The 8004-nt window shown below is 40.3% G+C and overlaps 1 long non-coding RNA gene across 1 annotated transcript; it reads left to right on the top strand.

The window, feature by feature from the left end:
• Nucleotides 1–3942: 3942 nt before the first annotated feature.
• LOC127532291 (uncharacterized) lies at nucleotides 3943–6429 on the top strand. The gene is made up of 3 exons (XR_007939660.1): nucleotides 3943–5169; nucleotides 5318–5607; nucleotides 5746–6429. It is a non-coding gene; the product is annotated as an uncharacterized LOC127532291 (long non-coding RNA).
• The last annotated feature ends 1575 nt before the right edge of the window (nucleotides 6430–8004 follow it).

An 8004-nucleotide genomic window follows, 5' to 3' on the forward strand; every position in this document is an offset into this window, starting at 1 on the left:
TCCTAGGAGCACAGTGGCCCCTAACTTAAATTTTAGGAGCGCAAGCAGAAAATTTAGGGGCGCACACCAACATTGACGTGCAAAGTAAATATTCACATTTCCTCTCATTTTCACTGTATTACTGATAAATACTTGCACAATAAATGCAGAAACTATGTTTTAGATTCGCATTTTATTGTGCAGCAGTTGACACAACATAAGAAAAACACTCAGAGTGCAGTAGGGCTGCAACGATTATTCGAGTAACGTAAGTAACTCGAGTACAAAAAATGCTCGAGGCATTTTCCTCCGCCTCGAATATTCGTTTTAGCAGCGATAGTAGCGAGGTGTGTGGTAAATGCAGCGTGCCGGAACAAAAACAGCACTGTCTGTCTGACCCCGGACCTCTTTGTCCCGCCCCCTATCCTATTGGCCATTAACCCGATGGACAGCACCTCCCTCCAATAGAACTCACGTAGAGGGTAACATAATCTGCACACTGCCAATTTAAAGATAAAGTCATGGTGTTTCGCACGGATTATTTTTAGCGTGGCACAATGCTCGTACGTCACCCACAAAATGGAATGCGACGGAGGAAGTGGATGTGTTGTTTTGTTTAGCGAGCGGGAAAATGGAAGACGTGAAGGAAAACAGTGACAATGAAAGAGAAGAAACGTGCAGGAGGAAACGAAAGAAAATGTCCAGGGTTTGGGAGCATTTCAAGTTGAAAATACAGGAGAACATCGTGATGTGTGTTCACTGCAAGACCGAGTTGGCGTTCCACAACAGCACGTCTTCAATGCTGCAGCATCTCAAGAGAAGACATCCAATCTACTCAGAGAGCAGACCACACAGGACAAGGTAAAATCAATATGATTAACGTTAACGCATGTTACTAACGTTAACGTAATGTTAGTTCTGTGGAAAGCTATTACTGTTAATTATGGCTACCGTCAACTGTATAGCTAGTTAATTACGATGGTGGCTAGTAATTATGCCCCTAAGACTAACGCTACTTTCACACAGGGTTTGTTTAATTAAAAAAAAGACAGTGCTGTGGAATGAAGTAGGTGAATTAAAAACATCATCACATTCACTGAGCAGGTCTCATATTTATCTCATTATCACCAGAAGGTCATTTCTAGCAGATCATACAGTGTTGTGGAACCAACAACGACAACCTTAGTGTGTGTCACTCTTTTGATTGATGGATAAAATATAAGTAACACTGAAGCCTAATGTGTTTCAATACAGCAGGTGTATTAATCTTACTTTGAAGGCAGTGAACTGGGTCAGATGGTGTGAGTTTAGGGTTTATAAATGCACAGCCATAAACCTACTGTAGCGTGATTATGACATGTAATCTGAGGAATATCAATTAACTATTTTTTCTGATCTTTTTCAGTAAATCACAGTCTTGTATGGACAGATTTGTGCACAAAGCCCCATCATGTATCCCTCAGCAAGCAGCTGTGCTCACTAACAGCATTTTAAACATGATCGTCACAGACATGCGCCCACTGAGCATGGTGGAGGATGACGGATTTAAAGCAATGATTTCCACTTTCCATCCCAATTACGAGCTTCCATCAAGAACCTTCTTCACAAAACAGATGGAGAAAAAGTATGAAGGCATCAAAGTCTAGATGAAGCAAGCCCTGCAAGAGACTGACAGCATTGCACTCACAACTGATATATGGACGAGCATTGCAACAGAGGCTTATATGGGGGTGACATGCCACTATCTTACGAAGAACTGGAACATGGTGTCCCACTGCTTGACAACAATGCCCCTTGAGGACAGACACACGGCTGCAAATATTGCAGAGTGGACAGAGGAGGTAATTACCAAATTCAACATTCCAGCAGAGAAAATCAAGGCTGTTGTCCACGACAACGGTGCAAATGTTGTAGCAGCAGCAAACATTTTACAAGAAAAGCACGGATGGGCATCAGTGTGATGTGTAGGGCACACCCTCAACTTGGTGGTGCACAGCTCTCTGAAGAGTCATCAGGCCATTTCCAAGTGTGTGGCTGCTGCAAGAAGCCTTGTCGAACACTTTAAAAAGTTGAAGAACAAGCAGAAACAAATGGGTGTCAAGGAGAACATGTTGGTGCAAGATGTCTGCACACGCTGGAACACCACCTACGCCATGTTGTCCAGGTTGCAGGAACAGAGATGGCCGGTGACTGCTACACTGTCCGACCCAGCAGTGACCCAAAGAGGGAAACACTACCTGGATCTCAAACCTGAACAGTGGAACCTGATTGACAACAGTATGCCACACTTTCTGCACTTCCACATCTTGTGCACAAACTTAAGAAGAACATACAGAGTCCAGATCTTGAGACTGCAGCTGTGAGGTCATTCCAGGCTCATGCAGCAGAACAGGTCACAGAAAGATGGCAAGGACTAACTGAGTTTGCACCTGAATCTCCAAACATCACCCTGCTTGTTGCTGCTCTGGATCCCAGGTTTGGAAAACTGAGGTTCTTGCCTGCTGATGATGTATTCAAGGTCCAAAATGCAGTATGAGCCATGGCACTTGCTGCCAAACAGCAAGTGAGGCAGCCCACTGCAAATGAAAATGCAGCATCTAGCACAGCACAGGACTCCCCACTAGTAGCACATGCCAAGAGGGCCACATCATTCCTTGACTCAGACTCCACCACCAGTGATGAAGAACAAGATGAGGAGCAGTCAAACGAAGCTGTACAGCAGGAGGTAATTTTGGCTCTCTTTAACAATTTCTACAATAAGACATTACATGATAGAAAAGCATTGTACTACAGAAACAGAAAATGACTGTAGTACAACTGTATTGCAAAATCTAAACATAAACAAAACACATTTTAAATTCTTTTATTGTCACAGTTTTTCCACAGGTCTTGATGTATTTTGGAGAACGTCCTGTGTCCAAGAAGGAGAATCCGCTGGCATGGTGGAAAAAGAATGCAGCACGTTTTCAAACACTGGCAGAGCTGGCAAAGTCCCTGCTGTGTATTCCGGCCACATCCACGCCATCAGAGCGTTTGTTTTCAGCAGCAGGTAACATTGCTTCATAGAGGAGGGCAAGCCTCAGCCCTGAGCATGTTGACATGCTCACCTTCCTTCACTACAATCACATGCTCCTTTAAAGACTTGCACACACACTTGTCATGAGAGAGACCGCTAAGGAGTAGTAAGAAAACTGTCATGACTTATGTTATGCCTGAACTGTAGTTCTGAAAGTGAAGTTGCACAGATACAGGTAGTGTTTAGTTATTATTTATTTATTTTTGTTTGATGTATGTCTTAAGTTTTTGACACATTAAAGAAAATACAAAGTTGAAAGTAATTTTATTTATTTTTATTTATGTTTAGTGTTATTTTTATTTGTATACATCTGTGATGTGAAATAAAAATGTCTGTTTTCTAAAAAAGGAAACCAATTTGTTGTTCATTATTAAGTGAAATGTCTTATTTTCTCTTACATATTTATAATTGCTCTTTAATTAAGGTGCTGCTACTAACCTATAAAATTGTTCATGGAATTGCCCCGTCTTATTTATCCAGCCTGCTGAATCTGTATGTCCCCGCTCGGGTTCTCCGTTTTCAGGGGACTGGACTTCTGAATATCCCAAAGGTCTGTAAAAAGATGGTGGGGAACGGGCTTTTTCTTTCCGGGTACCTACATTGTGGAACAGTCTGCCTGCTGAAATCAGGCAGGCATCGTCCATTAAGCAAAAGTATGTTTTATCCGATTACTCGAATAATCGCCGGAATATTCGATAGAATACTCGATTACTAAAATATTCGATTGCTGCAGCCCTAGAGTGCAGTACTCTGCCAAGGCTACTCAGTTGATGTATAATTTCAGACGGATGAAAACTTCAATAAAAAAGACCTTGTGCTGAGTACAGGCATGTGTTATGCATGTGCACGTTATGTATTTATACCAAATCATGTGTAAATTACTCTTATAAAGGTCTGCTGATCAGTTCATCACTTTTGGAAAGCCTTTGTTTTGCTAGTGTTTAAATAACCGTTTCCTCCAGGCTTTTATTTTGAAGAGGCATTTTTAATGCTATGGGCTTTTATTTTGTAACCATTCCAGCGGCGCAGGAAGTGTTTCTATAAGAAGAGGTTTCTTGACATGAAGAAGTCCAAAAATTCATGTAAAGACGAAAGAAAACGGTTCCACTGTTGCTGTCTATAAAGGATGTGTCTGAACTTAGAAGCAGCTGGAATGGAGACAAGAAAGGATGGAAGGACAGAAAGGTGAATTTGTGTTCAAAATAAGGCTGAACATAAATGAAGACTGTGAAACATCAGGAGCTTCACCGTCATTCGCCCCCCCACTCTCACTCGCTTTCTTCTTCTTTGGTGTTCGTCTTCTTTCTTCTTCTTTTGAAGAGTTAATGTCGATTAAACCAGATCATTTGCGCATTGCTGTGTACTGGGCTGAAGTGTGGAGCAGAAGTTTGTCGGCAACAAAAAATATTCAGTCGTAATTATAAGAAAGCGGCAAATTTACTGGTCGCACATGCGCGAGTAGATGAAAAATTTACTGGCACTCGCTCAAATTTTGGTCGCAAAATGCGACCATTTAGTCGCAGTCTGGAGCCCTGATTTACGGGCTGCACAGTGGTTAGTTCTTTGGCCGTGCAGCCAGAAGATCCCTGGTTCGTGTCCTGGCCTTCCAGACAGAACATCAGGAACCAAACATCTGGACTTAACAGAAGGTTCTTCTGAAAGAAGCAGAACTTTAAGCTCCATGTTGAATGTTTGCTTCCAGGAAACCTTCAGTCCACCAGACCAGTTCTGTATCCAGATGTGGATTATGGTCTGTTAGTGCTCCACATCTGGATCTGTTTCTGTTCAGGTTCTGAAGGTTCTAAGACCCAGAATGTGAACAGGTTTTATTGTGAAAGGTGGGTTCTACATCAGGGTTCCTCCACAGATTCAGGTTCCATTAGTTTGTTGGTTTTTGAAGTTCTGTCAGATGTTTAGAGAATTTTTCTGTTTTATCCTCAGAAACACCTGAGAAGACATTTAAAGTTCCAGGATCTCCAGAAACAAACAACCATCCATGAAGAACAGACAGAACCATTGGATGGATCCAGCAGAGAACACAGCTTAACTACTGGACCTGGAGATAGAACAAAGTGTAGAACCTCCATCCAGGATGGTCTACTGTCTCCATGAAGGTCCTGTCAGTGTTTATCTAAGGATGGATCCATGTTTCTACTAAAATACAGTCTTTAGTTTCTCCACCTGTTGAAGTTCTAACATCAGTAGAACCTGATCTATTCTATTCTATTCTATTCTATTCTATTCTATTCTATTCTCTAACAGGTCAGTAGAACCTGATGACGTTAACGTTGGACCAGACCAGGTTCCAGTTCTCAGACGTTCTAAACTGAAGTAAAACCTCCAGACTGTAGAAGCTTCTCCTGGTGACTGATGACTCATCAGCTGCTCTGTTTTCTGATTGGCTGCTGCTGCAGAGCTGAAATAAACAGTGGGGACTTTGTGCTGTGTTCAGGCGCTGCAGTAAATTCCTGGTTAGAGACACCTGAAGGCATCATGTGGTGATGGAAGTGGATCCTCTGGGACCACTGGTTCTCTGGTTCTCACCTGTCCAGGTGAGCTCACCTGCTTCACAGTAAAACAGTGAATGAAGCGTTTGATCTCTGAGCTGCTTCACACTGAACCTCCACTAATGAGACTCTCTGATTATTGATCAGTCTGCTGATTATTGGAAATATCTGCTGATGTTTCAGAGAAAAGACTCAGGAAGTAGAAGAGCAGCAGAATTCTCCTGAACTCAGAAAAGTCCTCAGAACATCTGGAAACGTTCCAGCTGCTGTCACATTTTCTGCTTTCATTCTTTTCCACATCAATCTTTGTAGAGAGGAAATGAGCTGCAGTCAGCAGCAGCTTTTCTTTCACTTCTTCACTTTACAAACCAAGTCTCTGATGAGTCTCTGGCTCCAAAGTGTTCCTAAAGTTCTCCAGAACTACAGGAGAACCGTTCTGTTGGTGTTCCACTGCAGAGGACAGCAGCTGAGTCATTCCATGTCAATTCAACAAATGCTTGTTGCACCACTTTCTCAGATCCTCCCAAAAATTTTTTTTGGGCTTTATTTGGGTAATTTTATGAACAAATGCAAAGTATTATGGTTATAAACATACAGTATAAGCAGTAATGATCTAATCTAATACCCATAGTCAGTCCAAACTTAATCCTCGCCTATGATTTTAGGGTTTTAAACTACTAAAAAAAGCAATTTATACTCCTTTTACATGGTCAGAATTTTTTCCCCTTCCAAAACTTTTACCCTTCTGGTGAGAAAAGTATAGAAATGAATGAAAATAAAAAAATACTGGACTGTGGAATTTCCCAAAATATCCTTATTATTTCATGGGCGACTTTATTTTGGGTTTTTCATGCCTCTATTTTAGGACTTATTCTTGTGAAAAGACATTGAAAGAATGAATTTTCTTCTTTACTAATGAAAGTTGCATAAGGTAAAAGTTTTAAAACATTAAAATAAAGCTTATTTATTGATTTATAGGCTGTTGAACTCAGGTGTAGACCCAAAATAGCCTAACTTTAGGCATTAAAAAGTGCATGTGGGATACATGGTACGCGGTTCAAATTTTTTTTGGAGGAACTAGTATGTGTGAAGTATGTGTGAACTTACTTTCATATTTGTTTCTTGTGCCAAAGATGAGCAACTGCTGAATCAATTTACTATACATTTTGATCCTCGTTTTTGTTTTTAGGAACCATTTACATGACCAACTAAAGATGAAAGATGAATCTGAAGCATCAGCATCGTAGTATAAGTTACAAAGGGCATATCTGAAGTTAATTATTATATAGACATTGTTTTTTCTTTCATACAGTAACTGAATAAGAAGAAATGGCATCACTCCCAGACTGCATTCTCAGGACAGCCTCGGTATCGTATTTGACTTATCAGCTGAATTTGAAGATTTGCAAGTGAAATTCATGCACCCAAAAGGTCCCAGCAAGAAGTTCACATGGCCTAGAAAGGATGACGTAGTGTGGGTGCCTACAGCCCACATCCTCTGTCCAATCACTGCTCCTTCAACACGCCGTGGTGGACAGTACCACATATCTGGTGCAGATGATGGCCTGATTTCAGAGAAATTCAAGCAGTTCAAAGGACAGAAATAGTGGTGTGATAAGTTGGGGACAAATTACATGTTTTACATGGGACCTAAGGCAATATAACTCATTTTAACTGCAATATATTAGTTAGAATTCCTAAAAAAACGCCTATAAAACATAGTGCATTTCTTGGTTAAATTGGCCATGAAGGATTCAAGAAACAATGTTGATACTTCAGATATCAATTATTCGGATGTTTATTGTTATACAGACAAAGTTTCATGTTTCTACTCCATGTCCCACATTGGTTTCTGTGCCAATATATGTATGGTGTTTTTCAGTCTGTTTCATAAATAGGCATCGTTTTGAGGTCTAAGGAGACTAGCTAGCTCTTGGATATTTTTAGGTTAGAGAGAACTTTTAAGGTACTTTGAGATTTTTATAACATATGAACCTTGTTACTTATTAAAATTTGTGAAAAAAATGCCTAAATTCTTGAAAAATGCCATTTTCGCCAAATTTTTAAATTGCCCTGTACCACAGAGAAATGGGTATATTCATTCCAAATTTTTTTTCCTGTTCTATTGTTAAGGTGTTTGAACCCTTCAGATCACTTGTAAGTCTATATCATCAGTCAGTTCCCAGTATTATCTTCCTAAATCAAGCCTTTCTACCTAACATATCAATTTCCGAGTGGAAAAATAGGGATTTAAATATTTTATAACTTAGCAAATAGCAATCATATGATGTTAAAACTTTGCAAGTAATCTATTCTTATGTTGGGATAGTTAAAAAAAAAGTTTGGAGATGATCAGAGGAGGTCATGCAACAAAATTTCCTCAGATTTGTTGAAATGAGATGGAATGACTCAGCTGTCCAACACCTTCAGTCTGGTTCTGTC

This window comes from Acanthochromis polyacanthus, chromosome 23 (assembly GCF_021347895.1).
Source record: "Acanthochromis polyacanthus isolate Apoly-LR-REF ecotype Palm Island chromosome 23, KAUST_Apoly_ChrSc, whole genome shotgun sequence".
In the NCBI taxonomy this organism is placed as follows: Eukaryota; Metazoa; Chordata; class Actinopteri; family Pomacentridae; genus Acanthochromis; species Acanthochromis polyacanthus.